Here is a 22,015-nt window from a genome sequence, read left to right on the forward strand (position 1 = left end):
AAAGGGGATACTTTAGCAGAAAGTATAGTTTAGAATGAAGATATCCATTTATAAACTAAAAAACATTTTTCCACAGCAAATAACAGTATCTCTTAACACATGATTCAAAGGAAATAAGAATTTCTTTGTAACAAATTAGCCAATAAAAAAGCAAACAGATGGAGAATATATTTATAATACTTTCAAAATCTATAATGGGTCTCTCAAACAGTGTCACTTTTTCTTCTGTCAGCCTAAAATCCTGGTATTTCTCAGTTGCTAGGATACTCCAGCTGAATAATCTTTTTTCTTTCTCAATATTTTAATTGTCCACTATTCAAATGTTTGCATTATGTACAGAAAGGAAATAGTTCAACTGCAAAGTTTTTTCCAACAGCAGCTAGTTGATAATAACAGCATACATGCGTAATAAAACATGCTTTTCAAGAACTGATTTTTATACATTCATACTATAAAAAAGCTTATGACTGACATGAAACCATTGAGCCAGCTTTTCCTTAGATATTTGCATACCCTAATATTTGTCTGAAATAAAGAACACAACAGACCTTAGCTCTTCTGAGTATTTCTAATTTAAAGAAAAAAGCTAAAACATCAAAAGCTGAAATTTATATCACATTTCATTATATTGCAAAAAAACTTAAATCTATGCCTTATCATAGGAACTTTTCAAAAGTTCCAGTAATACATATGGATCTCAAGTTACCTGGAACTGGGAACTGTAGGTGGTTTTAATGATCTGTGATAAGATAAAATGTACTACACAAGATAAGTCTTCTTTCTTAAATATTCCAAAATTAATTAATTTTCAGAAGACTTAAAAATATACATATCAGAAACTTACTTGGGGGAGAAAAAAAAATCCAAACAGAATATTTGTAACATTTTTAGCCATCACTTATAATATTTTAACAACACTAACATGTATATAACAATATACACAGAAGACATACCGAATATAAATGTTTCTGGTGATTAGTATACTGCAGTTCTAGATTTATATTGTTATCAGTTTTTTACAAAGGAAAATTGTTTGGCAGAAATCTTTATTCAGTAAGCTTTCAACAACAGCCATTATTATAGATGCTACACCCTCATCTGTGTATGTCCATTCTGAAGGTCATGTCAAAATTACAAAGAAGCAGCTAAAAGAAATTCATAATTCTCACATGAAATAAACAAACAAAACAACAACAAAACAAGCAAAAAAAATCAACAAACCCCATAAACTATAAGAGTCATCACATGAATAAAATCCAACAAAGAAATCTCTGCTTGACTGAGAACTGCAATTTTAAGCAAGGGCAAAGAATAAGCTCTCCTCAGCAAAGTCTATAGAAAATGTAAGATAATAATACAATATGCTTGAGATAGATTTTTATCACTGTAATTGGTCCCAAGTAGAGTTTTAGGTGAAATATAAGTATGAGGGATATATTGCAACAGCGGCATTTATCAAAATCAATTCCAAAGTTTTCCTGGCACTGTCTGGTGACCTTCAGTGTTGCTTTGTACTATTACTAGCAAGAAGAGGACAAGGAATTCACAAGTAGATGATAAAGATTAGAGAACAAAGCTCAAACGATGCCTTCATCTGTGATTTGCCAGTCATGCCGGGATGCCTCCAAGTAAACAAAAGTTTCTGACTTCCTGAACAGAAGGCTTTTTGTGATGTCACCCCAGCTCAGTGAAGAGCAAACCCGAACAGCCTATACCTGTTTGTAGTTTGGCCAGCTGAATTCCAGCTGAACTGCTTTGAAACTTTAAAACTCACTTATTCAGGTAGTAAAAAAAAAACCACAAAAAACAGCTATGAAATGTAACGAAGTACAACAAAATTTTCACTGGGAAACTTTTGTGAACACATTAGATACCTAAATTTTTGTATATCGTATAACATACAAAAGTGATTTGCATTTCTAGAATATAATTAAGTTAGACATAAACACACAAACTGATCCAAAATATTTTGTAACATCAAAAAGGAAGAAAATTTGGCATAAATTGTTGACAAAGGGGGCATAAATTGTTGACAACTAGTCAAAGATGCAATACAGTCTATGTTAATTTGTCAATCTGGACAGAATCTTTAATTAAGTTCTTTCTGCTAATCACTAACTTCCTGAGAATGCTAAATTAAAGCCCTCAGGTAATGACTACCTTTTTTACACCTGACTATTTCAAGCTGTCAAACAGAGGTTGCTTTAAAAGCACCACCATGAACAAGCGCAAAAAATGTACTGGATACCCAAAATACAAAATTTGTTTATTGTTATTGTTTTAAAGTCAGCCTCTGAGTAAAAAGTTACTATGAATATATCCCTTTTTTATTTTACATACTTTCATTGTGGCTTTTCATTACTGTATTTAAAAATTCAGAAGAAAAGATAATATTATTTCACTGATATGCCACATGATAAATGACATTGTCTATATTGAAAAAAAAATTCATACATTGCTGCACAAGATCTAGAATCTTATTATGTCTTATCACTGCATTTTAGATCTTATGTTTCATGTGCTTTTCCATCTTTTCAGCTTGATACTGAGTGTATTATCTTTTGCAGCACTTAACACATAGTGTTTTTCTGTCTTTCTTAATCTCACAGTTGTTTCTAATGATGTTTTAGCAATTCAGTTATACTGCTCCATAGTAGAAACAGGTGGTATCTCAGAAGTAATGACAAGCATCTTTCTATAGTGAGATTAAAAGGGAGTGGGACAGTGGATTTCTCATCAAAGGTTTGTGTTTAGTTGAAGATAGAAGTTTTGAAAAATGTTTTTCTAGCAGCCATAAGACTACTGTCCTTGACAAACAACAGACAATTAATTCCATCAGCACTGCAGTGAAGCAATTTTTCCCTCAAAATTTGGGAGGAAAAAAAAAAAGAGAGAACTGAGGCTGAGAGCTCAATCTAATCCTATAAACTGCCTGACTACTTGATTGGGCACATACACAAACCAGTTGCTCACTCAAGTGCCCAATGACTCACTGGTAGAGACACGATAACATGTATAAATTCAGAATCCTCAGATTTCTTTACTTTCTTCAAGGCAATGCTGCCACCTTCTTTGAAGTACAGCCAAAACAGACTTCAAAAGTATTCCTGCATTAAAAATAGTCCTGGGAAAGAAAAACAACACAAGTCTGAAATAATAATTTTGCTGTAGAAAACATGGTAAAGATATTTAAGATTCTAAAGATACACCACCAAGGAAGCATATTTTTAATTCTGTATTCTTTTGTCAGTCACTGGTTCTGACAGGAATCAAAACTTAGTTTGAAGTCCAAGAAGTTCTGCTCCTATCTTTGCTGCAGCCAAATTCTGTTCTGTTTCTGTACCTATCAAACAGACAAAGACACAAGCCATCACCAGCTAGTGATGACAACATGCTCATCAAAATTTTTGAAATGCTGCTGAAGAGAATTTACAAAACACTATTCTTACTGTTTACAGAGTGACAGTTCTGCTGTCTCACCAATACCACAGTTTAGGATACTGTGGTCTTTTGTCACATTATGTTAATATACAGGGAACGACAGCCAGTAATATAATTTTTGATACTACTCTTGGAGAATGGTTGTTCCTTTAGAACAGAAAATATGCTGATGCACAAAGCTATTTTAACTGCTATTCTTTCACAAAAAGGAAAGACAAAAGGATCAAAGTACTTTCAACTTTATGCACTACTAACAGACATTTAGAAAAATCCTCCTACTCATATAGAAACATCCACCTATATTTTCTTGATCAAGAACAGAACATATTGTCAATATTTTTCAAGTAAATGGGAAAAAGTTACACTGTTTGAGAGAGAAGAGCCCTACTAGCAGTTCATCTATACAAGTCTCTCATAAATGAGGACAAATTCCAACTGTTGAATGCAATGGTTTGGAAGATAGCTGCTAAATGAGATAAACTCCTACAACTTATGCAAATTCCTAGGATCCTAGCAATTTCTTCACAAGGAAGGTGCTCTTGCCTGAATTTGCCTGAAGACAAATGAAGGTGCTCTTGCCTGTACTTTAGTCACATGTTACTGCATTAAAGGGAACACCACCTCATTCATCATGCTTCTTCAGTGTCTGATGTCACATCTAAACATTAGCAGTGATCTGAGCATGCCTAGAGGTTTTGAGGTCTTCAGCAGAAGAAACTTCCTTGCTGGGGTAAGGACTGACCTTTAGGTTAAAGAGTCTACACACAGTAAGACTGAAAAAAATAAATGAAAAAAATGGTGCAAAGTTTTTAACTTAGCTGTGTTTTGCCTGACAAAGGTTCACTGGAGTAGGTGGAGGTTTTCAAGACCTCAGCTTTGGCTCTTAAGGTATATATGTGCTTTATGTACATGTATCACTACCAGTGTAGTCCTTATCTTCTCTGCTAAGTCCTTGGTGAAAGAAGATGTCAATAGATGGGTAGCAGTATAAAATTTTTCAAAATCTAGGCCCACATTCATGTGCACATTATGTCCTTTCTACAGCTTGGTTTTCGTATGAGCAAATTTCAAATAGGAGTTTACTTGGTGTACTGGTGTACTCTGTGATATGAATGGGCAGATCTAGATCCAAAGAGACACCACAGAGCACCTCACTGCGTATTCCGGCCACACAATTGATTCTTAGTTCCCTGTTCTCAAAAGAGATATATCACAATAGTATTTTGAGGGAAATTGCATTATGCACTGAGTTGCTTAGCTAATATGGTAACAAGTATCAGAAATTAATAGGTAATGTACTCCTGTAATGGTGGAATTAATTTACAAGCACATTTACTGAAATGCCAGAAAAAAAAAAATGCTTTGAGATACCAAGGAAAAACATCATGTGTGTTATTTTGTGTATTTCACATTCTCACTATTATATGACCATCTACAACTTCAAGAACACTTTAAAAACAATAGGATTGCCATGAATTTTTTAGTATTTTAGAAGGTTTAGAGAGGTTCCCTGAATCACTATTTTTAAAATGAAAGGCTGTACAATTACTAGTGATATTGTTCTCCTATCACAAAATGCAATATAATCTTTAATTTAGAGTAGCTACTTTTTACTTTGTAAAGGTGTTAAACTATGTATATAAAGGTACACAACCAGCTGATGCCTACAAAACTAATCTTTTCTCCACTGCCAACTGTAATATGAAGAAATAAGAAATTTCAATGAGTTGTGGCAAATCTATCACTGCGATATTGCTTCTACTGTTGGGACACATTTTAATTGAAATCCTGCCTTAAAATTTGACCTTTATTAACAAAGTAAACAAAATCCAATCAATATAATAGTGGCATGGTATATTACCAAGTACAAAAGTTCACAGAAAGTTAAAATCAGAACTGTGAGCACCAAAATATTGAAAAGGAAGTATAAAGTGTTTTCTAAACATTAAAACTGTATTTATTCATATTCAAGTTATACATATTGATGATCTTACATTATATTGAATTGCTGAGGTGAGTAGCTCGAGAGAGTATGCCTTCAACACCGGAGCGGGGGGAGACCAGCGTCCAGGAGCCTCAAGTCAGAGCGACAAGAGCCACCGAGGCAGCCTCAAGTCCTCGACAGGACCTGCCCAGGAGCCGGCAGCTCAGCTGACGCGAGCGAGCAGCTGACTCACACGGGGCGGAGCCTGGAGCAGCGGCACCAGCCCTGGCTGGGTAAAAACCTGCCCGAGGGAGCGCGGGCGACCAGGAGAGCGGTGAACAGAGCGGTTTGCGTGGCAGTTCGAGCGGGATGGTGAGCACTCGGCGTATGATCAGGGCCCGGACCGGGAGCTCTGCTCTGGCTGCCCCGGCGGTGGCCAGCGTAGGCCCCCAGACAGAGCCGGTGAGAGGGGAGGCTGCAGTGCAGAGTTCAGGGTGTAGAGAGTGCCTGCACTGGTCTGGTGAGGGGAGGGTGCACAATGGGCAGGGCTGCACTCCGTGCTCCCTGGTGGAGGTCCTCCTGCAGCAGCTGGCTGAGCTGCGGGATGCTGTTAATAGGCTGCGAGATGTCAGGGAAGCTGAGAGGAAGCAGGAATGCTTGCTCCCGGCCCAAACTGTGCAGGGGCCTCAAGCTTCCCCTCCAGCTCATGAAGGAAAGAAGGAGGCCGTTAACATGGGAAGCTGGGAATTAGTGACAAAAAAAAAAAAAAAAAAAAAAAAAAAAGAAGGAAAAGGACAACCAAAAGCAAGGGGCTTCCCCCTAAATCCCCTGTCCCCACACAGAACTGCTTTGCTGTCCTGCAGCGGGCTAATGAGGAAGCACACTCAAGCCAGAAACAGCCGGCTGATGCACTGGTAAAGAAGATCTCTACTGGTGCTGCTAGGAAAAAGCGGTGGGAGACTCTACCCTGAAAGGGACAGAAGCACTTGTCTGCCTGCCAGACCCCGTCTCAAGGGAGGTGTGTTGCCTACTGGGGGCACGGATCAGGGATGTGGCAGAGAGGCTGCCGGCTCTAGTGAGTCCCACGGACTGTTACCCACTCCTGGTGATACATGTGGGTGCTAGGGATATAGATAGTAGTAGCCTGGGGAACATAAAGAAGGACTACAGAGCCCTGGGGGAGGTGGTTAGGGGCTCTGGAGCTCAGGTGGTCTTTTCATCAATTCTCCAGGGTACAGGGGAGGACATAAAAAAACCTAGGAGGATTAGCCAGGTTAATAACTGGTTAAAAGGGTGGTGTCATAGTCAGGGGTCTGGGTGTCTTGAACACGGGACCCAAGCTTGTAGGCCAGGTCTAGTGGGGGCTGGTGGAGCTGGTCTGATAAAGATGGGAAAGAGCAGTTTTGGTAGGAGGCTTGCCAGACTGGTCAAGGAGGCTTTAAACTAGATGTGCTGGGGGAGGGGGGCATCATTCCATTCCAACACACCCAGTCAGTTGCCAGAACCTATAATAAATGCTTGGAGCAATGTAGAGATATCCCAGCCGCTCCAGCCAATGAGCTGGCTTCAGTTGGAGCTCGCCTCAGATGCCTCTATACAAATGCCCGTAGCATGGGGAACAAAGAAGAGGAATTAGAGATGTGTGCATGTCTACAGGAGTATGATATAGTAGGCATCACAGAAACATGGTGGGATGGCTCCTATGACTGGAGTGTTGGAATGGAAAGTTACAGGCTCTTTAGGAAAGACAGGCCTGGCAGGCAGGGAGGGGTGTTGCCCTTTATGTTAGGGATAGGTTGGAGAGTATGGAACTCTGTCTGGGGACAGGTGAGCAGTCCACAGAGAGTTTGTGGGTCAGGGTTAAAGGGAATATAGCTATGGGAGACATTACTGTGGGGATCTGTTACAGACCACCTGATCAAGGAGAACCTGCTGATGAAGCACTCCATAGATAGGAAAAGCCTCAAACTCGCAGGCCCTTGTTCTCATGGCTGACTTCAACCACCCTGACATCTGTTGGAAGGACGGTACGGCCCGGCACAAGCAATCCAGGAGGTTCCTCAGTTGTGTAGAAGACAACTTCCTTCTGCAAGTAATAGAGGAGCCGACAAGGAGAGGTGCCATGCTTGACCTCATGCTCACCAACAGGGAAGGGCTCATTGGAAATGTGACTCTCCAGGGCAGCCTTGGATGCAGCGATCATGAGATGCTCGAATTTGAGATCCTCAGGACAGTGAGAAGAGCGTGCAGCAAGCTCACTGCCCTGGACTTCAAAAGAGCAGACTTTGGCTGGCTTCGGAAGGTTCCATGGGATACAGCCCTAGAGAGCAGAGGGGCCCAAGACTGTTGGTTGATATTCAAGGATCACCTGCTACAACCTCAGGAGTGTTGCATCCCAACCAGAAGGAAGTGCAGCAGCAGGGCCAGGAGACCTCCTTGGATGGCTAAGGAGCTCCTGAGGAAAATTCTATTGAAAAAAGAGGCTTATAATAAGTGGAAGCAAGAACAAGTGGCATGGGAAGAGTACAGGGATGTTGTCCGAGAAGCTAGGGACCAGGTTAGGAAAGCTAAGGCCCAGTTAGAATTAAACTTAGCTAGACTTATTAAAGATAACAGGAAGGGATTCTACAAGTACGTAGCAAATAAAAAACAGACTAAGGAGAACGTAGGCCCCCTCAGGAAGCTCTCAGGAGAACTGGCTACACAGGATTTGGAGAAGGCTGAGGTTCTGAATGACTTCTTTGCCTCGGTCTTCACTGCCAAAGGCTCTGACCAAACCACCCAAGTCTTGGAAGGCAGATGCAGGGCCTGTGAGAATGAAGACCTTGTGCCCACTGTAGGAGAGGAACTGGTTCGAGACCATCTTAAAAATCTGGACGTGCACAAGTCCATGGGTCCTGATGAGATCCATCTGCAGGTCCTGAAGGAGCTGGTGAATGAAGTTGCTAAGCCACTGGCCATCTTATTTGAGAAATCATGGCAGTCAGGTGAAGTTCCCGATGACTGGAAAAAAGGGAAATATAACCCCCATTTTCAAGAAGGGGAAAATGGATGACCCAGGGAATTACAGACCAGTCAGTCTCACCTCTGTGCCTGGCAAAATCTTGGAGCAGATTCTGCTGGAAGGCATGCTAAGGCACATGAAAAACAACAAGGTGCTTGGTGACAGCCAGCATGGCTTCACTAAGGGGAAATCCTGCCTGACCAATTTGGTGGCCTTCTATGATGGGGCTACAGAACTGATGGACGGGGTAGAGCAGTTGATGTCATCTACCTGGACTTGTGCAAAGCGTTCAACACTGTCCCACACGACATCCTTGTCTCTAAATTGGAGAGACATCAATTTGATGGATGGACCACTTGGTGGATAAAGAACTGGCTGGATGGCCGCACGCAAAGAGTTGTGGTCAATGGCTCAATATCCGGCTGGAGACCAGTAACGAGTGGTGTCCCTCAGGGATCGGTGTTGGGACCGGTCTTGTTTAACATCTTTGTTGGTGACATGGACAGTGGGATTGAGTGCGCCCTCAGCAAGTTTGCCGATGACACCAAGCTATGTGGTTCAGTTGATACCCTGGAGGGAAGGAATGCCATCCAGAGGGACCTAGACATGCTTGTGAGGTGGGCTGATGCCAACCTCATGAAATTTAACCATGCCAAGTGCAAGGTCCTACACCTGGGTCAGAGCAATCCCAGGCACAGCTACAGGTTGGGCAGAGAAGAGATTCAGAGCAGCCCTGTGGAGAAGGATTTGGGGGTGTTGGTTAATGAGAAAATGAACATGAGCTGGCTTCAGTGTGCGCTTGCAGCCCAGAAAGCCAACCATATCCTGGGCTGCATCAAAAGGAGCGTGACCAGCAGGTCGAAGGAGGTGATCCTGACCCTCTACTCTGCTCTTGTGAGACCTCACCTGGAGTATTGTGTGCAGTTCTGGTGTCCTCAGCATAAAAAGGACATGGAACTGTTGGAACAAGTCCAGAGGAGAGCCACGAGGATGATCAGGGGACTGGAGCACTTCCCGTATGAAGACAGGCTGAGGAAGTTGGGGCTGTTCAGCCTGGAGAAGAGAAGGCTGCGTCGAGACCTCATAGCAGCCTTCCAGTATCTGAAGGGGGCCTGTGGGGATGCTGGGGAGGGACTCTTCATTAGAGACTGTAGTGACAGGACAAGGGGTAACGGGTTAAAACTTAAACAAGGGGAAGTTTAGATTGGATATAAGGAGGAAATTCTTTCCTGTTAGGGTGGTGAGGCACTGGAATGGGTTGCCCAGGGAGGTTGTGAATGCTCCATCCCTGGCAGTGTCCAAGGCCAGGCTGGACGAGGCCTTGGGTGATACAATTTAGCGTTAGGTGTCCCTGCCCACGGCAGGGGCATTGGAGCTAGATGATCTTAAGGTCCTTTACAACCCTAACGATTCTATGATTCTGTGATTCTATAATTTTATATTCTTATGCTTCTTTTTGTAAAAAAAGTATTCCAATTTCAGTTAAGAAACTTTTCCACACCTATTAGCAGGTGTTATAACAGCCAGCTGGAATGCATACAATTTAATTTTCATTTTCTCTTTCTGCATCTGTCTTTTTATGCTTTAGTATTTGCCTTTTTATGCCTTTTTAATGTTATATGTTATAATTTGAGAACTTTTTTTTTGTTTATCCGTTATATTCAACATAATTAGTCATAGATCAGGCAAAATTTGCATGTCCCTAAAACTGCTGTGTCTAGTTTTCAACATACAAAGAAAATACTATTTTTTCAAGGAACAATTTCATACAACACTAATGTTCTCCAGTGGCCACTAAGTAATAAGACTGATTCTGCTAAATACGCTTTTGCTGAAGAGTGACCTGAATAGTTATTTTAATTTTAATGATTGCAAGAGTAGTAAACATAAGAGTTTAGAGATGAGCACATGGTGAAGAACCTTCTGTAAGACACAGTGAAGAAATGAGCTGTTCCTACAGACAGGTCCAAGCAAGACAACTTGCTAATAAATACATCACTGCCATTCTCTACTGACAGCTGACAACACACCATAGTTTTTGAAGTAATGGATCATGTACCTGATGCATAATAAGTAAAACAGCAACTGCCACTTCAGTGTGTAGAGTGTGAAATGGATATTCCAGGCTACAGGCAGAGTAGCAGAACACCAGTCATCAGGGCACTTGCAAAAGTGTCTCGCACATATGAACACTAGTATGGGCAAGAAAGGCATAATAGCATCTGAATGGCTGAGTCCTTTACCAAACAATGATGTTATTTTTACCACCCCACCGTTAAAATCCAAGGATAGTGAAAATCTTAGTAATAAAACTACACCAGATGTTCCAAAATTTAAAAAAAAAGAGCCTGAAAAAAGTATCTAGAACTGAGGAGACTGTAGCAGGGTTGCTGTATATGAAAATGAAGTAATAGACTGAAAGCTTAAGATACAACTGAAGAAGAAGAAGAAGAAAAGAAAACAAGGAACTTGAATAGTTTCTCTATAGCTACAGCAACGGCAGATCATAACAGACCACGGAGAACTAGGCAGATAGGCTTTCCAGGCTTTCTTTAGGTTTATAGAATATGTTTCTACAACCTTTCTGATGAATCTAACACTATATTATTTTTTCTTTAATTGGAATGCAAATTAAGCAATTAATAAGCAACTAGAGTCCAGCTGTACAACTAACCTTTTGCTTTCAATTCTGTAATGTGAACGTTGACCTTAAGCCCTACTGTATAAACATATCATACTATAAATCTTATATTTTTCAGACAGATGAGATGAGCAACATTGGACACCTTAGCTTTTTAGAGAAAGAAAACTCAAGAAAGGTGTGCTGTCACTCTGAGGGATACATTTAGCCACCAAATGTCATACAAAGTGCTTTAGGCCAAGCTGAACATAGACATGATGACAATCTGCTAATACGATGAGAAACTGCAAACAACACATATCTACAAAAAGGCCCACTGCTCACTTGAGACCAACAAATATTATTATAGGATTGAAACTTCATTGTTTATTGTGCTGAATTCATTTCTCGTTTAGGAACATTTAGATTTGTGTCCCTTTATCCCTTCTGTAATAACTCTCTACTCTGTGTACCTTCACATTATTCTCATTTAATATGAGTTAATGGTGGATAAAAGTCACAGAATCATAGAGTTATAAAATCGTTTAGGTTGGAAAAAAACATTTAATATTAAGTCCAACTATTGTTTCCAGTTTCAGGGGTTTTAGGGTTGTTTCTGTTTTGTTTTGATTTTTTCCAGCTGAGGCAAAGCAGCTGAATGATGAATTACATCAGCTCTTCTGTTCACTGGCAGGGAACTCTGCACATAACTTATCCTCCCCTTATAGGTTGTTCCATTATCACTCTCTGGGAGATGGGTCATTCAACTAATTAAATATTTGAGGAGGACGGGTAGTAATGGGACAGGAATAGAGTAACAGGTGACACCACTATTGCAAGTGTTCTACAAAGTGAAGCCCTGTTAAGCAGATCTATGGGCTTCTTATCTTCAACACTTTTCTCTCTCAACTTTTCTGTTTTTTTCATCAAAACAAAATGATTCTTTTTTCTGTTGTTTGAATTCTGGAACTGACTGATTACCGTTAAAATATGTTACCATAGAATATAAATGCAACATATAAGTAAGTTTTATTGTTTCATTCTTCTCACGAGTAATTATTTACTATAAAATGTACTTAGCAATGAAACAGTTCATTTTTCTTCTGATCCCCCAATTTAAAAACTGAGGTGGGTAGTAGAACTCCTTGATTTAGTTGCAAATTAGTGCAAAAATAATTTCCTCAGGAGGCTGAGACATAGTGCTGTGAAAGTATATGAATCTTATAATCTACTTCTTGATTATATTGCAGGAGTGACAATTATCCTACTATCAACCTGAATACAGATAAGTGGTGGTCAAATTAGCCTGATCATTTTTTCTTTCCTACCTCTGGGGGGAATTGATCACTGTCGGTTTATAACAACTTTCTTTGAAGAATTCAGCAGGACTTGTTGAATTAGAGCTATCCTATCTTCTGCCTTTGCAATTCACTGAGCCAGTTCTATCATGACTAACAGACATGGCTGTTTCTTATCAACTTGAACTTACTTCCCTCAAGGTGTTTACAACCTGCATGTTTCTCAGTTTGCTTTGGAACCTTTCTTGTTAGTAAAGTGAGGCTCACAGGCCTACAATTCCCCATGGCCTCTCTTCCTTTCTAAGGTAGCGATTTGTCTTTTCCCATCCTCTCTCTTCCTAGATCCTCCTTGTCCTGTAAAACCTCACTGAGAAAACTGCTAATGGCCCTAACATTATTTCTTCTAGTTAAATGTTTATGTACTGTAGGAAGAATGTCATCAGGCTCTGCCTACGTAAAACCTAAAAGTTTTCTCTTTTTCTTGGCAGTTGCCCTTGTTAAAAATCCTTTGTTGTGGGACTGTATTAATACAGTTGACTCTCGGGTTTTGGATAATTTTGAAAAGGTATTGATTCATGATGATATACTACTTATTCACTGATAGTATGACAGCAAATCTTGATTCTGCAAGTCCTATCAAAGATCACTGACTGGCTTAAGGCATTTTTTAGTGCATCTTCTTTTTTTTTCTCTTCCTGCAGTGCTTGCTGCAGAAAATATTATGCACCTTATAAAGGCATAGTTACTCTTTCCATATTCTGCTGGGGGAAAGCATCCAGACTTTGTACAGGAGAGTCAGCAATTACTTAGAAATAAGGATATCTGACTGCAAGTAATATTAGATGCAATTGTGAACAACGGTCACGTAAACACGAAGTACGGCCTTGATATTTTCCCAGTCACTTATATTTTGAATTATGAATTGTTTGCGTAAGGATGGTTAAAATGAATGTGGATTTTGTTTTGTTTTGTTTTTTTTCATTTGTATGTCTTCTTCCTTTTATGATTCTTAAAGCTTCCTAGTTTTTACTCTTATAGCATCACCACCACAGAAAATAAACAATGTGGTTTAGATTTTTTCCAAAATATTTTGTGTGTACCAGCCTACTGGTCTTCTTTTGGCAATGAATTGTTAAGGGCATGTTTTGTCTCCATTGTTTTCCCCTAAATATTTCAAAAATTACAGCATAGCTCTTAGAAGGTGCTGTTCACATGAATTGTTAATGTTTAACTGTTGTCTTTCAAGGCTTTCCTAAGCAACCTAAATTGGCCTTGGGGTGTATTACACCGCAAGTCACAGTGGAGACTGAGAAAGGATTGTATCTGGGGGAATATTAAAACAACATCAGAGCTTTGACCAAATCCCTTTGCAGCATTCCTTAATTCATAGCTATTGAGCAAGTACAGATGTAACAAAGCAGATTGTTAGAGATTAGAATATTTGGAACCTGAAGTTCAAGAAGCTTTGCATATATGACAGACTATAAAAGCAAAGCCAATTTAAGCAGGTCCCACTGCAATAGTATCTACCTTGCTGAGAAGTAAAACAAACTAATAAAGGAAGAAAGGTCACAGAGAGAGCAGCCTTCTGCTGACTCTAATGTGAAGAATACAAATCTTTATGAGAATTCAAGCCTCTGACTCTCTCTATTCCTCACATGCTAGGTCATTTGAAAGGAACAGAATAACCAAGAGGGAAAGGTTAATAATAGGTTTCAAAACCCCATCAAGCCAAAATCAGAAGTCAAGCAAAGTAGACATGAAATGCAGAGATAAAGACAGGCGTATTCAGGAACTGGTAGAGTAGTAGTGAAAGCTGATTCAGATAAGAAAATACCAAATTTCTTGCTATCTGAAATACGTATGTTCACTCTAAGGCTATTTTATCATTCAAACAAATATGGACATACAAAAATAAAGCATGTGGATATTTGCAGTCAGAGAAAAGGATGATGCTTTGATATTAAAGCATTAATCTATGCTAGGTAACATAATGTTCCATGATCACATAATGAAAGAGTATTTAGAAGAGTCACAGGGAAGAGAGCAGTATACACCTAGCTGATAGAACCTTAAATGAGGAGAAAATTCTCTGCTGGCAGAAATTGGCACTATGCCTGGTACATCAATGAAGTTGAATTAATCTATAGAGAACTTGATCTTGAATAACCCAAGCTTAATTCTGCTAAAAAGTCTATGGGGCTTACCAGACTCCTACATATTTTATTCATAAACAGACCAGAAATCCAGAATAAACAGGGAAAACTATGTCAGTACAGTCAAAATATAACAGAACTCTCCAAAATAAATTTTAAAGGTACCACATTATAAATTTTAATACAATTGATATACAAAAAGATCTGCCACTTATAAGATGACAGTGCCTTACCATTAGTTGGTGTCTGAGGTTCTGAATTTCATTGCAAAGAGTAAAAAAAACACTAATATTTTTGAGATTCATTGTAACATTAATATCAGTTTTGAAAATCTGAACAAAAAAATTCTTTCTGAAAAGGTTATTTTCCTACTTTTCTTTTTAAACACTTCCCCTCCCCCTCATCCTTCTCCACCATCCCGGGGCAGGGCGGGGGGGGGGAATAACATGTTCTGTTGCTAAATCCTGAATTGTGAATAAGCATTCTTTTCCTGCCTTGACAAAAGCACAAAATTAAAAAAAAAAAAAAAATCTTCTTTCTGTCTTCTCAGGCCACTGTGTAGCTTTACTCAAGCAATATGGTTAGGCTGTCTGTCTAGTAATGATTTTTTCTAGGCAGTTCTTTTGGTTTCACAATTAAATGAAGAACAGGAAAGAAAAAGATACATGGAGAGAAAGGGGAAAAAAAAAAGAAGGAACATCATGGAAATTAAGAGTTGTATAAATTCAAATATGTATGGAACACTACTGTGAGACAAAGATGGGGTCAGACATCCCTATAGGTGTAAAAGTATCTGCCACAGTAATAGAACAAGTTGAAAGGCACAAGCAATGTACACAGGTTCTGGAGAGAAAGAGATGCCAGACAATCCATAATCATATCATCATCTGCAGGAGGAACTCAAACATAATGCCCAAAGAGATCACAGGAGAACCACAACAGGACCTCATAATAGGCAAAAAAAAGTTCAAGAGCCATTATTTCTATTCTTTTTTTACCAGGAAGAAAACTTCTGGACAATTTCCAATCCCTTTAATTTCTTACTTTCTAAAACACAGTCGAAAAGATATTCCCTGATTAGACCATCTTTTAGTTGACCATCAGAATGCAGTCTGTCTCCCTTTTAACATTTTCCTTAAATATTTATTTTCTTTGGCTGATTGAAATGTGAAGAAATCTTAATTTACTTTCCACAACTGAAGAACAAAATACAGTCAGCAGAGTCATATCCTCTGTTTGTAAATTAACTCAAAGTTAATTTATTGCTATAAATTACTGTAGTAATATCCTCTGTTTGTAAATTAAAGAAAAGTATCCAAACTACTACTTCAAGTTGTACCAACATTATATATGTTTTGGGTTTTTTTTTAATGAATAAAGGACACCAACTGAACCATTTATTCACACTTGTCTTCATATTAGCAGGTGCCCAAAATTGCCAATTCTTTATTTGTAAGCAAAATTAAATGAGATTTTAGTGTAAACAGAATAAATTCCAGAACCTTCCCCAGAAAGCTGAGGCTGATCTACCAAGAACTGGAATAATAACAGTAATATAGTGAATGATAGTAAAAATCACTATAGTATGGCTACTTATTGAAAACATCTTTCCTTATTGAAGACTTTAATGAGCAAAATTCTATAGTCAGTGACATGATTGAGGTCAGACTGGCCTTAAAATCTGTTAAACAAATCTCTTAAGGACCATTACTGAATTTTTGTTCTGTACTGCTGTTCATTACCTAGAAGTAGCCCTTTCAAGGAGGCTTTTAATTTATGTTGAGCACTGTTTTCAATTTATATGTTGAGCACTATAGACAACACTTGCAGCCTAATGAGTTCTCCCCTTTAAGGAGGAGCTACTGGATTTTAGATCCCTACTGTGTTACTTACAGCATGAATATATGAAAAAGGGTGGCTGTATCTACTGCTTAATGAAAGGTGGCAAAACTGAAACAATAAATTCAACCATCTAAAATTCATCTGTACAGAGACAGCTATACATGGAAGATTCAGGTTTTAAAGAATTAATTTAAAAATAAACTTCCTTAATTCTAAAATCAGATATGCAAATTAATGATCTCTATGTTCAGTTTAATGATCTATAAAGATTTCATAGCTCATTATCACCCACAGTCCTTGATACCCATGGCAAACATACACTTTTCCACAAGATGAGACGGGATATACAGGACATCTTATTTGGACATAGTTTAGTCAGATCTTACTTTCTTCTTTTAATAAAAGTAAAAATAATCCATGTACTATTCTGTATCTCAAAAACATTCTAACCTTGCTACAGCTTATATGTAAATGGAGATTTAACCAAATATAAATGCAGTAACATCAGTAAATAAAAGATTATCACAACATCTCTATTAACTTATACCCAGAATTATTTTGACAATAAAAATACCATTTTTGTAATGATTATGCCAACAGACCTTATGCTGATTCACAAAAAAACACATATATTTTCATCTACCTTCACATGGGTCATAGAAGCATCTGACAACAGAGTTATCAAATCCCTGTCTAAAGTTTCCACTTCAGATAAGAAATGTGAGTAAAAAACGTGTATATCTTCTATCTAAGCTAGGCCAGAGAAGAAATGTATACTGTGGAAGACCACTGATATGTTTCTGTTTCTGTACCTGACAGTCCAATTCTGTAAGTGTCAAATAGAACAATGTAAGAAGCCATCTGTGACACTGATCAGGGTCATATCTACCAATGTAATGTGAAATATTAATTCTAGTTCTGTGTGTTTTGCTTCCAGTGCACTTGTAAACCTATAAGTCTCTTAAAAAAACTCTTATGTGAAGTGATAGAACAATTTTGGTCCATAACCACTAATTTTGCTTATAGAAGTTAAAAGCAGGGTTTCCTCTTTGAAACATTGCTTCAAACACATTTTCTGTTTTTTTTTTTTTTTTAAAGACAAGCAATCTTTTCTCTGCTGTCAAATTCCTGGTTTCATTAAAAACCCTGATGCTTATCGTAACTTTAGTTCTTAAACTCTGAGAGGATTGTTGAGCACATTAATAATATTCAATAAAAAAATCTGCATTAATACAGTTATGAACATAGAATTATAATAAGAAAACTGTTAGCCAAGGTACCATATCAAAGGCTTTTAAAGAAACTAAGAATTATGGGACTGGAAGAAAGGCTTTTGTAGAGACTGAAAGCTAGTTAAGGGGTAAGATGCAAAGGGCAGAGCTAGTGGTCACTTTCCAGAATGCAGAAGGGTTAGCTGTAGTGTCCAGAAGTTGGTCCTGGGACTAGTTTTATTCAATGTCTCATCAATAATCTGGAAGAGGAAGTAAATAAAAAAAACCTGCCTGGCAGAAAGGAACCTGAAGTTGTTGGTCATTGGCTGGCTGAATATGAGCTGGTAGTGTGCGTGGGTGGCCAAGAGGCCAGTTCCATTCTGAGTTGTATCAGAAACAGTGTGACCAACAGAACCAGGGCAGTGATCATCCTCCTGAACTCAGCGCTGGTGGGGCTGCACCTTGAATACTGTGTTCAGTTTTGGGCCCCTCAGTAGAAGAAAGACATCAAGGGTTAGGGAGTGTGTCCAAAGAAGGGCAGGAAAGCTGATGAAGGTTCTATAGCACAAGACTTATGAGGAGCAGCTGAGGCAACTGGGGTTGTTTAGCCTGGAGAAAAGGAGGCTGAGGAGAGAACTTATTGCTCTACAACTACCTGAGAGAAGGTTATAGCAAAGGGGGGGGGGGGAACGGGACGGGACAGGACTGTGCTCAGGGGTTGGTCTCTTGTCCCAAGTAAGAAGTGACATCCTCAAGTTGCACCAGGGGAGGTTTAGACTGGGTATTAGGAAAAAAATTCTTCACTGAGAGAAATACCAAGCACTGGAACAGGCTGCCCAAGAAAATGGCCACCATCCCTGAAGGTACTTGAAAGTAGTGTAGATATGGAGCTTAAGGATGTGGTGGACCTGGCAGTGTTAGGTTTACATTGGTCTTGATGATCTCGAAGATCTTTTCCAACCTAAATGATTCAATGAAATCTCAAGACTTGTGAATGGATAATCAAATGTAATTCAAATGATGACTAACCTTACAAAACTGAATGAACAGACAAAAAGGTGATATATCAGCTTCAGTAGTGAAAAATAAACTGATCCATACCTCTGCAATGCTGACCTCAGAACTAGCTGTTACAGTTCAGGAGAGATTTTTTTAATCACTTTTTAAAGTTCTTGGAAATCATCAGCTTGGTGTTCATCATCTAGCAAGGAAACCAATGACATATTGCATATCAAAATGACAGGTATTGAGGAAAACACAAAAAACTGTCATTCTGTTACTATATAAAGACTTAGTGAACACACATTATGAACACCACATGCAGTTCTGCTTTTTGCATCTCTGGAAGAGAATACTAGAATTAAGGGAGGTGACCAAAGGCAAGGAGCAGCTTCAGTACAAGACTCATATGTCTGGGGCTTCTATGTTTAGAGAGAAAATGTTGGTCAATAGTTACAATATCATGAAGAAAAGAGGCAATTTGTACACAGCTGGTGCTCACATACAAGACCTAGTGAGTCCTTGATAAAAGTTGTAGAGAACCAGATGAAAAGAAATAAAGGAAGATATTTCTTAACATAGCAGGCAGTAGAATTTGCAGGCAAAAGCATGTGGAGGCAGATACTACCAGCAGATAGACGTATGAATTAGATTATTGGAAAACAGGCATGCAAAAGGATTAGTCAGTGACAGTCCCTCAAATATTCCTAACACAACAGTTGTTGATACTGGCAGAGTATGAGGGCAATGGTGTCCCTGTGGTTCTTCTGGACACAAAATACTGTACTAGATGGATGAGTGGTCTGGCTAGTTAGGGCATTTACAATATGTCCATGTTAAGCAAAACAAAAGTGATGAGCACTAGTATCACTTTTTAAAATAATAGAAAATGCTTACCACTTTCAGGAAATAGCTTTTTGGCCTTAGAAGAGACCAAGAAATAAACCAGTAATTAAAACCTTTTGTGGAAGTTGCAGTAATGACATTAATTTAATGATAAAAACTTGGATTTCCTCCATTGAGCTACAGACCAAAAGTCTCAGAAAGTCTTTTCTTTACCACATAGAGCAATGTAGGAACTGACTGTGGTCTGGAAAGATGTTTCTACCTGCACTACATTTTTCTTGAACCATTTTTGAGAGAAGCATTTTAGAGTTGTGCTAACATGACTATAGTTACAATGGTGAACCCTAGCTAATAAATCTTGTCTATTGCTAATTAATTGGAAACACTGTTAACGGGAATTTGTCTTAAACCCTAGCCAAAATTAGGCACTTTGCTACTGTCTTGAATTCAGTATTCATAGCAATGAACCCTCTACTAAAAATAGACTTTGAAAGAATGATTTCATATTGGAAGTGCAACACTTTAAAAATACATCTGAAAGTAGAACATTCATTTCCCCTCAGGCTAATGGTTATAGTACTCTGAAAAGCAGGAGAAACTTACTCAGTTTCCTTTACAGCCTCAGGGAAGACTTTTAGAACATATTTTGTATATCCACACTTTCTTTCTAAGTGGCTTTGGTTTTGGTTTTTTTTTAAATGCTTGCACTGGACATAGGTGACAAGGTGTTTGTAGCAGGGGTACTGCAAGGGTGGCCTCTATGAGGAGAAATCAAGGGATGGTCTGTGATGTATACAGCTGACTCTGCAACAGGCACGCTCTAGGACACAGCTGAGCCAGTCAACCATGCTGGTGGTGGCTCTGTGAAAACATATTTAAGAAAAGGCAGAAAACAATGAACAAAGGGTGGAAGAGGGAAAAAAAAGGGTGAGAAACAGCAGAGGGAACAGCAAGGTCATGGGAGGGGGAAGTGCTCCATTGCAGAATAGGCCAATCCCCATTTCCAGAAACGGACTGCAGCCTATGGAGGGCCCATGCTGGAGTCGGTACACCTCTGAAAAGACTGTAGTGCATGGACAAGTCCACACCAAAGCATGTATTTCCTGAAGGAACTATAGCCTGTGGAGAACCCACACTGAAGCAGGTACTCCCTGAAGAGTCTGCAGCCTCTGGAGGACCTATACGGGAGCCGAATGGAAAGAAGGAAGGAGGCAGCAGAGTCTGCTGGTCCTGACTACATTCCCCGCTCCTGTGCTGTCCATTGCCTCAGTGAAGGGACTGAGCACAATAACGAGATGAAAGATATTTTCCTTTAGTATGCAAATGTTTTAGTTTATTTCTCACTACTCAGTAATTAAATATTTATTTTAATTCTCAATAAATTAATTTCCCCAAGTTGCGCATTGTTTACCTGTGACAGTAATTAATAAGTGATCTCCGTGTCTTTAACTCAACCCACAATTTTTCTTATTCTTGTTCTTCCTATTTCTCCTACCCCTGTCCGACTGAGAGAGCGAGTGAGCAAGCAGTTAAGTGCATGTTTGGCTGCTATCCCTGGCTAACCTGCTATGTATTATTATACCCTTCTTAAAGACATATTGGAAACACTCCTAAGGACAAGAAGATCCAGTTTGTCTTCCAAAAGCAGAAGAATCAGTTCAGCATAACGGTAACATGACTTCCTTTTACACAGAAGGTAGTGGTTGATTGACTTAAATTTCAGTTATACGCTTATAAGATCTTGTATTAACACCTGAATATAGAAAGTTTTTTGCACTCTTCTGAAAAAAAAAAAGACTTTTGATCACATTTTTTCTTAAAAAAAGGAAGTAAGACATAAAACAAAAGTAAGGTTCTAAACAAACTGAAGGATTACAGGGAATACAAAATATCATAACCATTTAAAATTAGGCAAGCATCTGTCAGTGCAAATTGATATTGTAGGTGAAGCGAATACTCTTACTCATCTTTGTAAGAATTAGGTTGATACTCTGGTTATTAGTAATCTGTTTGCTCTCTTCTATTTTGTGGCTTTTTACAAAAGGCTACTATGAATCTTTTTAACCTAGTTGCAAGATAAGTAAAAAACCTTCTGATAAAACTTCAATTAGAAAGGAACAAAAAAAAAAAAAAAGGTTGTAATTTGTTTGTGCAAGGACTAGTTTGTCTTCATTTAGAGAAAATCTTTTTAATCACAAAAATTTGCTGACACTAAGCCTAGTTTCATAACTCCACAGAAACCATATGTCAGTAGAAAATCATTTATAACTTAATTAACCTAAATTTCAGGATCACTCAGCTGGTTTAGTTGAATCAGGTGAAAAAATACTGCATATATTCTTTGTAATTGAAGATGATAAATCTCCATAAAATGTAGAGATCATCCTACTTTACTGTAAAATGTCTAAAGATCGTAAAGCATTGACTACTCTATCACAGCAGTGATTAATTGCATCTGGATTTTTAAGGGGATACTACCTGTTATTTAATTAATTGTTATCAGAGCTTATTCAAGATTAGGTTTAGGATACCCATGTAATAATCCTAAAATGTATATATTCAGAACAATATGGTTCTGAGGATTAAATTTAAGAAAATTAAAATTAATTGCTACTATTAAGAAACTTTACTGAAAGAGTACTGAAAAAGAGGTTTTGTACAAACTTTGACTCCA

General features: G+C 38.6%; 1 long non-coding RNA gene across 1 annotated transcript in view; it reads left to right on the forward strand.

Moving 5' to 3' along the window:
- Positions 1-11,951: 11,951 nt before the first annotated feature.
- LOC134173329 (uncharacterized) overlaps positions 11,952-22,015 on the forward strand; it is a 28,929-nt gene continuing 18,865 nt past the window's right edge. The window contains exons 1-2 of the long non-coding RNA XR_009968206.1: positions 11,952-12,011; positions 20,935-21,037. This is a non-coding gene — a long non-coding RNA (uncharacterized LOC134173329). The remainder of the gene's footprint in view (positions 12,012-20,934; positions 21,038-22,015) is intronic.

Source organism: Pezoporus occidentalis, unplaced genomic scaffold (assembly GCF_034315485.1).
Source record: "Pezoporus occidentalis ecotype Australia unplaced genomic scaffold, CSIRO_AGI_Poc_V1 ctg51, whole genome shotgun sequence".
Classification (NCBI taxonomy): Eukaryota; Metazoa; Chordata; class Aves; order Psittaciformes; family Psittacidae; genus Pezoporus; species Pezoporus occidentalis.